This window comes from Diadema setosum, chromosome 7 (genome assembly GCF_964275005.1).
Source record: "Diadema setosum chromosome 7, eeDiaSeto1, whole genome shotgun sequence".
Classification (NCBI taxonomy): domain Eukaryota; kingdom Metazoa; phylum Echinodermata; class Echinoidea; order Diadematoida; family Diadematidae; genus Diadema; species Diadema setosum.
The window spans coordinates 17,831,245-17,841,497 of record NC_092691.1 but is presented as its reverse complement, the minus strand read 5'-3'; positions in this window follow the sequence as shown (position 1 = coordinate 17,841,497).

Here is a 10,253-nt window from a genome sequence, read left to right as displayed (position 1 = left end):
AGAGATCACAAGCTATCAGTGAACACTTTAATTGGTGAAGAGCTGTAGTGTACAATGGACAGCACATTATCTCTAGATAACCTCCTCTACATTCCTTGACTTAGTACATATGGTTTTATAGTTCAGTTCGAATTCACATGGAGTGCCATTGTGTGTTCAATGTGGACTAGTCCACTCAGTGTCATGAATGTTGGTCAACTGATTCAGAAGGTTGGTAAAATGCCTTTTCCGCACATATGTGGACACTGACCCCATCTGACCCATATTGACAACAAATTGTGCTTCTTTAAACAAGTTGTACATCTGGATGTGTTTGTTTTGCTCCAGTATTTGTGTAGTATTTTTCTAAAGTTTTCTAATTTCCTTGAAAGAACACTGCACATTCTTTCTAAACTCGGTTTCTTGTACTATTTTGTCTATAGTTGCTCTCGCACATTGTTCTGTGCCACTTTTTAATTTGTAAAGGAAAATGTGCCGCCAAATTTCACCTATCAGTATCACAAGGAGTCCACAGTGCATTGTGCAATCACATATGTATGGTTCTCTCACCAGGGTGTTGCAAATAAATTCTGTGATTGAAGAGACCATTTCACTTTATCCATTACTGATAGATCAGTTGCATCAGTTCAAGAGTGCTGAGTTATACTCTGCATCCTTTGTCCAGTGACATTTCTGTGTACCTTAAGCAAACAAGTCACCAAATTTATCATAGAAGAACTTATGATAATCCTGTCTGTTGAATTTGCTCCATCTTCTGCTTTGTCATGCAACATGTATTAAAACTATATGTCCAAAAGAAAAATGAAATTGATATTGTTTCTAAGCTTTTTCTTGTTGTTGTTGTTTTTTTTTTTTTTAACTGAGTTGGATGTCAAACTGGTACCCATGCAAATATGCACTTGAATACCCATGAATACATTGTACAATATTGCATGAACATCATTAAAAGCAGGTCACTCTCTATCCAGTTATTGAAGTGAATGAAGGCATTATAAAAAGTACTAACAAATTGCCTCTAAGAGGTGGTAGATATGCTTTGGACATGATGTGAGGCAATAAGACAGTGTTATAGGGAAAGTTCACCTTCATTTGCATGTGGATTGAGTAAATGCAGCAATTTTAGTAAAATGTAGAACACATCAGTGAAAGTTTGAGGAAGATCGATCAGTCCATTCAAAAGTTATGAATTTTCGCAGTTTCTGTGCAGTCACTGCTGGATGAGAAGACTACTACAGTTTATGATGTCACATGCATAGAACGATATAGTACAAAGTATAAGGAAGATTTAAAGAGAATTTTACAAAATTTTACTTTTTGAAAAAGTATACATTCCTTGACATGTCAGTGACGTATATTATTAAGGGTAATATTATTCCCCCTGCCTTCTAAAAGAGGCAAGTCAAGTGTTCTTTTATTATGCGATAAAATTGAAAATATGTTAAATTTTCTTTATATTTTATTTTTATTTTTCTACCCATTATGTGACATCACAAGATGTAGTAATCTTTTCAGTGATGACGGCACTGAAACTTCAAAACTGCATAACTTTTGGTTGGATTGTCCTATTTTCCTTAAACCTTCACTAATTTGTTCTATTAATATTATTGCTGCATTCTCTCAATTCACATGTATATTATGAAGGTGAACCTGTCCTTTAATGTATGTGTATACTGCACATAAGCTATTCCATCCGTTTTAGTTGTTAATGGTTTCACATTCCATCATGTATTTTTTCTTGGATGCTGAAAACGACCTACTCTAGCACTGGACATTTCAGTAAGCATGTTTATACTGTCGTCGGTGAGGATAATTTTTCACCCTTTGTTCAAGTTGGCTTCAATAAATAGAGGAAAGACACACGTGGGAATGGTAAAGAGACTTCATTCAAATCAGATATTAAATGAACAAAAAAAAAATCTAGAATATTAATGTTGCACATGTTTTCAACTTAACATTGTATATTGGTCGCAATTGGAAGAGGCGATTATGTCGTCACCGCACAAGTTTCCCATTATTGGTAATACACGGGCCGAAATGTTATCGTCATGTTTTAGTTGATAATTTTGACAACTGCAATTTCTTTCCCCCAACAAAGTCATTGTAGCCAGGTTATTGCAAAACTAGAATAATTCCATGTGAAGGATATGTCTTATATACGGAGTTCGTGCCGAGAAGGGAATTTCGTGGAGATTTTTTAGCAGTTCATTGGAATAAAGACTTGAGGTCATGACATCATTACCTCTGCAATTTTTTTTACATTTTAAAGTGGTCGGGAGTAACAATACAAATAGAAAAATTCACCATTCCATAACTTTCTTATATAATATTCCGAATTTGATGGAAACATCCAATCTGTTCGTGCGATTTGTCTCTCTCTCTCTCCCCATGATAGTAATAGAAAACTGAATAAGGCTTGAAAGTTGCCTGGAATGGCGCCATCTTTCGGACACGGAATGTCTGCTGTTTCAATAGTCTCACCCATGAATAATGGGTGAGAATTTCTTCCACCCCAGGGCTTCCATCACGACACCGGGGGCCTCGGAACCTTTTGTTGTTGTTGTTGGGTTTTTTTTGTGTGTGTGTGTGTGTGTGTGTTATGTATTTAACATGGTGATGGGGGGGGGGGGGGGAGGCGCTCCCCGAGGCCCCCCTCCCCGCCACACACACACACCCCGGTTCTGCCGTCCCTATTAACATTGATCTGTGTCACACAAGATACAGTGTATACTGCAGTACAATTGTAAAGATCAGGAATGCCTGTTATATCATAGATCTGATTATAACCTAATCAAAATGTGAGTTCCTCTCCAAAATGCAACTCGTCTTGAGGCTGAACACCCTTTCCTTCTGAATTCTTCACATTTAGGACTGTTAATTTTTGTTGTTGATTTTCCCTGCGTGAACATTTTTGATATAAAACACGAAATGCACGCTATCTTTTATAGTGATTATAAAAGAAGGAGGTGCTTTGGTACATGTATAGAAGCATGCATATACTGGCAGCTGCAGCTTGCTACTTGTGGAAAAACGCAAAGTCTCTCGAAATTTTCTCTCTTTTTTTTTTTCCTTTTTAGCTGATGCTAGTGAACGCTTTCAAACCCTTTCGAAAGAGTTGCAGTCACCTCCCGCCGCCCCAATATGCCCCAGTCTCAAATTCTGATAGAATTACTGTTCATTATTTTGAAGTTATTCAGCGAGGAATAACATAATAATAACATCACAATAACAGAAACTTTGAATTCTCTTCAGTTCTTTTTTTTTTTACACGATCAATGGAATATTATGAGGTGATGACATCATCAGCTCACTTATTTGCATATTTATATCAACTATGTACTTATTTGCAGAAATTAGTGAAACTTCTCAATATCATAGCTTCCCTAATTTTAATCCAATTTGATCAAATTCTCAGTGTAGTACTCACAAGACTTCACTGTCTCTTTTGACTAACTGGACTAAACTGAAATGAACTGGACTGAAATTCCTCTTTAATGACAAGGGTACTGATTATTTTGATCAATGTAAAGATGACGGGAGAAGGGATCTGCATTTGCATGCTAATTCACTACTGTGCGTAGCTCGGCTGTTTATATCAATACATCACCAGGTTTGCTGAACCTTGTTTGAAAGATGGGCAAATCCTATCAGCTGCCTATTGTATTTTTCATGCAAACACATCTAATAATCAGGATAAGTCAGAAAATCAAACATAAGTCGCTTAACATTGAATTGTGATTGGCTGATACCTGACTTATGTTTGATTTTTTTTTTACTTATGTTTGATTGCACCTTTGTATGCAACAGGACCGAGTCACACAGACGATAGCATTGTTTTTACTGGACAGATTGATGGGGGGGGGGGGGATTGATTCCCCTGGGACCGTATAGAATCTTAATCATATTCTTTCATAATCTTAAGATTTCATATCACTATTTTCGAAATTAGTATCATTGTCGTATCTATGACGTCATCCCAAATGTCTCAATCATAATCAGTATATAGGTTATGGCCTGAGCGACATCTCCTCGCAATAATAGGCCTAAATAGCATCTAGTAAAAACACATAAAGCACCAAAAAAAAAAAAAAAAAAAAAAAAAGATACGCAGGCAGTCTCACCAGCATGATGGTAGTTTCATATCCCTTCTACTCCGGAATTCACATGAACAATGCACTTTAGATCAGCAGTTGTTTTCGAAGCGTAGTGTGTGATACTCGTTATAAATTGGCAGAATTCAATCATCATATTTCAATCCTTCGAGTTACACTTGGAAAATGGATCGCCAACACACTACATAGGAAAGACCATTTACAGTCAATACCGTTGGCGTCAGTTGAATGAAATGATGATTCTTCATATCATCTTTTTCTAAGGCTGTATGAAATTGTGAAGATGCCATGTTTTGCCTGACAAATTATGGATTATCACCGCCGCATGAGCAATGGAATTTCGTTCAACGAGGCCTGATTGGGGAAGTTGTCTGTAGAATCCATAGGAATCTAACAATACCAATATCAGATTGTGTATCTCGATCAAGAGATGGAAAATCATTCCTAATAAATCCATCATTTCACAAAATATTATGATGCAAAATGAATGTCAAGGGTGTAAGAACTCGATAGTGGGCGATAAAAAGGGAAACGTAAAACGCACTTAGGCTCTTTAACATTATACATCAGTACGACTAAAAGTGCTTAAAGTTTAATGTAAATTTCTAAATGCCTTTATGAACGCATTAGGGGAAATTCAGTTCAATATCACAGGTATGCTCGTCTGTACTACACATACTACCCCAGGTAAATGTTCTTCGATGAATTGAGGTGGCTCGATTTCTGCACGTCACTTGCATGTATTGTAAGTCGTCTAACCGCTTTAGATTTGCCCTCAATTCATGTAACTTGGCCTCGAAACAATTTTGATGAGTATCGTCCCTTTGCACCATACCCAATCGCCCCTATCAAAATTTCCCTGACATGGAACAACCCCAGTCCCCCCCCCCCCCGAAAAAAAAAACACGTAAGAAAAAATACAGGTCTATATGTATTATGTAGAATTTCGTTTGCTCTACATTCTCCGAGGCGGAATTCACCTCCCATTTACCTGTCTTTATTAAGCAATATTTCACGATCCCTTATAGAATAGTCATGTACTAGAAGACACCTGTTTGTCTTAAGAAACATTAATAAATCCAGGTCCGACCGTACAATCTATCATGTCCCATCCACTGACATGAAATGTTGCATGCAATGTGCGGACAAAATTTGCACTTTTTGAAGTATGTAATGTGAAAATATTGTTTGGGATATGTGAAAAATATGTTGTTGTTTTTTTTTTCTTTCATGAGGGGGTAAATATTGAATAGAAATAGTATTATTGTTAGTTCTTATGTATGATATGGTAGATTAACGTTTAAAACGTTTACTCTTATAGATAAGACCGAATTTCTTTTTTAGTTGCTTATAGATATACCCTTGATCTGCCATTTCATGTGTAAGTCAGTGGTTTGAGATCAAGTTGAATTTTGATGGTGCGAGGTACATATACCCTTCAGCTGATAGAGATACTAAAAAAAAAAAGAAAAAAAAAATTTATTGAAATACATACTCGTATAGTACAACCATCACAAATTGATATAAAATTTTAAACTGATCTTCAAGTCTATAGATGATAATGATATTTTCCTGTCGGGTCAATTTTGAAAGAAAAATTCTTATCTTTACTGCTAAGCAGAAAAGATAAATAAAGGAAGCCTATCGTGTAAGTTTACACGCACGCACATACACATGCACAATCTTAGCATAATCGACTGTGCATATAACAAGAAAGGAAGAGATTAGTATATTAGCATGATCACCTCTACAACAAAATTTTAATTTTAATGAATTACGTCACGATATTTTGCGCGCATGATGACGGGGTGCGCAAGAATCTATGCGCATCATTGTGACGTCATAATTGTGCACAATATGATTGAGCAATCATAGCACCCCAGCATTAAAATAGCACCCCAGCGGGAATGCTGGGGGATGATTGTTCCAATCCTTGTGGGATTCGTATAGGAGTACAATATATATCTATTTTTGTGTGAAAATTATTTGCTTCAGAATGGTCTCATATTAACGTAATGTGCAGTTTAATGATTGCTGCTTAGCATGCCTGTACAGTGACGGGGCGATCGTTAACAATGATAATGACACATGGTTATGACACAGGGTGTAGAGAAGTTGCTTTGTGGTTTGAAGACATACAAGGCCCCTGGACCGGATGGTATAACTCCACGAGTCTTGAAGCAGCTGGCAAAAATTCTGGCTCCAATTCTTTGCAATATATTCCGGTTGTCATATGAATTAAGTGAAATACCAAATGATTGGCGTGAAGCAAACGTTGTACCAGTCTACAAGAAAGGTAATCGATCTACTCCTGTAAACTACCGCCCAATTTCGCTGACATGTATTTGCTGTAAACTAATGGAACACGTTTTAGCCAGCAAAATTATGAAGCACGGGGACAAAAATAACATCATTTTTCCCCTACAATATGGCTTCCGTAAGAACATGTCATGTGAACAACAATTACTTGGTTTCACAAGCGATTTACAAAGGAACTTGGATGCAGGTCGTCAAACGGATGTTATAGTCATGGATTTTTCAAAAGCTTTTGACAAGGTTGGACATGAGCGGCTTTTACGTAAACTGGACTACTACGGTATCAGGGGGAAAAATCTGAAATGGATTCAAAGTTTTCTCAATGGAAGAAGTCAGAGGGTTGTTTTGGATGGTATTAAATCTTCTTCAGTAGCGGTAGGATCTGGAGTGCCTCAGGGATCGGTTCTAGGGCCTTGCCTCTTTCTGCTTTACATCAATGACTTACCTGATGGTCTCGCGTCAAAGGTTCGCCTTTTTGCCGATGATGCAATTTCTTACATGACCATCGACAATCAACATCATACGCAAAATCTTCAAGAGGACCTAAACAAAATTGGTGACTGGGCGAAAAAATGGATGATGGATTTGAACACAGATAAGTGCAAGGTTTTGACAATATCCAGGAAAAGAAGTAAGGTGCAACACGTGTATCATCTAAATAACGCCCCTCTTGAATCTGTTGAATCCGTGAAGTACTTAGGTGTAACCATTACTTCTGATTTGAAGTGGACCCAACATATCAATAATACTGTCAATAAAGCCAATAACGTGCTTGCATTTCTAAAACGCAATCTTCGCATAAAATCTTCTGATGTTAAAGCCACAGCTTACAAAACGTTGGTTCGACCAATTGTTGAGTATGCTTCTACAGTTTGGGACCCATTCACCAAGAACCTAATCCACCAAGTGGAAATGGTCCAGAGAAGAGCTGCGCGATTCACTTTAAATCGCTACCATAACACCTCAAGTGTCACCAAAATGCTACAAGAGCTTGATTGGACCACTCTGGAACAGCGCAGAGAAAATGACAGGCTAATTATGATGTACAAAATACACAATAATCTTACTCCTCTTTCAGCACAGGACTATATTATCAAACAGGCTACTCAGTTAACGAGAGCCTCGCAACCACACTCCTATCACGTACCATATTCGAGAACTGAATCGCATCGCCATTCGTTCTTCCCAAGAACTGTAAGGAACTGGAATTCCCTGTCGTCAGACATTGTTTCTGCGCCATCTGTGGGATCATTTCGAAACCGTCTAACGGTTGATCACAGTGGCTAGTTGTTTTCGTCAAATTTTCTATGTGCTTGTAAATATCTGTAAATAAATTGTATTATAATGTAAATAGCACCAGTCTGCAAGAATCTTCAGGCTATTGAAGGAGGCAGACTTAACCAGAAGAAGAAGAAGAAGATGGTTAGATTACTGTATCTAAAATTTTTGTTTTTGTCCTTTTCTTAGTTACCATATTAAGCTTTTCTACATGCAGGCTGTGCCTTCCTTACAATTAATTTGTAACTTGTTCGTCTTTTTCACTCTTCCGTCTTCCTCTCCATTTCTCCTCCTCTCTCTTTCTTCTCCATATTTCATTCATTCTTTGTTCACTTATCATATGTAAGTATTCCTGTATAATAGATATATACATACATATATATATATATATATATATATATATATATATACATCTTTGTGTCTTTTTTTCTCAATTTTCTCATTCGTATTTCTGTTGTTACTGTTAGATTTTGTACAAGTATTTTGTCATCAGTTTTGTGCGTCCTTCTCACTCTAATTCCCTGTTGATCTCCATTTCCCCTCCCTCTCTCTATCTCTCTCTTTATAGTCACAATTTCCTTCCTTTGTTTTTTTTTATTATTTATTTGTTTATATATTTGCAACTCAGTTTGTATATGTTTTTACATTGGACTCCGGTACCCAGAATACGGGTTATCGAGAATGATAAACTTTCACCTTTCAACCCGCACCACAAATTTCTTGTGTAAATCTAAGATTATGAAGAACTGGCTACAAAGCCCACTGAACAAATGAGGCAAGAACAAGTCAGTTTTTCTTGAAAATCTTAGATTTATTTTTACCAAAAAAAAAAAAAAAAAAAAATGTGGTGTCGTGATCACGGTCCTTCGGCGCGCCTTTTACGTGCTTTATGGGGGCGCGCGGTGGCCCTATTTTTAGCGCACAACCAAATGACATCGCTCGCGTTTCACTACGATAGCTTAGAAATTCGGCATCGATCACTGAAGTTTTTATTTGTTATTTAAATCCTGAGCATATTTCCTTGATGTGAGCAGAATTTCAAATAATTTCAGTGATGTATAGTGTAGACAAATTATGTACACACACACACACACACACACACACACACACAAACCCATTTATATGACGATGTGCGGGATATTCAAATAATTATGCTGTGTTATGCATAATGAAACAAAAACGAAGAAGCCATCCAGTACTTCTACAATATTCCAATATGTTTATACCTATTACGTGAATATGATTCAAATTTTATCACTACTATAAATTCCAGAGTCATTGACGTGTATTACTTGGTCAGCTATGTATGTTATTTTTTGAAGTCGTTTTAGAATTATTTTTTTCCCACGGATGATGGTTTAGAGTTCGACCCGCTTTCTCTCCTCTGCCGTTTTGTACCTCCGCCAAGCAAGTAGATCTTCAGTCACTGGGAGAATGGTTCGCTGAGTTGAAATGTTGTGCGGCCTGGGGAAGCTACGAAGTAGGAGACCAACCAGGGATGAACATTTGTATTATAATATTTGTATTATAATGTTCAACCAGGGATGAACATTATAATACAAATAAATTGTATTATAATGTAAATAGCACCAGTCTGCAAGAATCTTCAGTCTATTGAAGGAGGCAGACTTAATCAGAAGAAGAAGAAGAAGAACTCTCCCCGAATAACATGCTCAGGCAAGGCGGTACAGGTCAGTGCTATACGGCACTGTGTGGTACATGACAACACGGTTTCTAGGATACTGTACTAGAGTACCGTGCGCGTAAATATGTATGAGATGCGCAAATTTTTAAGGTAAGCGCAACAAGTGGATGACAAGCGTATACACATAAACAGTAATGTCATCATAATAACTCTACATACAGCAGCCTTAAATTTTGCGCACTCCTTACACGTACGCGCACGATCCCTAGAAACCGTGCTGTTACATACCATGGATCGTATCCTGGGAGAGTTCATTCCTACAACAGTCTCCGAAAGTACACATTCATCATAAAAATGAACCAGTAAGAAGTGGTTGGACAATGATAATGCATTACAATATTATTTCTTCTTTTCATCTTTTGTGTACTGGAACCAATACGTAGACTAAATTCCCAAACCTCCAAATCCTCAAATCAAAATTATACTTACATATAATGTCTATATGTATGTGAGTGAATGTGTGTGTGTGTGTGTGTGTGTGTGTGATGTGTGTTTGTGTGAAACAGAAAACCCAAAAAAAAAGAGAAAAAGTCTAGTATTATGAAACAAGAAGACATTTCAGGCGCAGTCCCTTAAAATAATAATAATAATAATACTAGTACGTACTGCAATGGGGCTGCATCCCAGACGCTCGTTTCCAGGAACGTTTCGTTTTTACACACACACACACACACACACACACACACACACACACAAAGTATACTGGGAGAACCTGGAAGGAAATCATTAATTTCCTTTTGAAATGAAATCCCTCAGAAATGATTTCCCTCTATCATTATTTCACCCTTTTGAAGGCGATGTTCTAGACACTAACATTGATTTTTTTTTTCATATTGTGCAGAGTA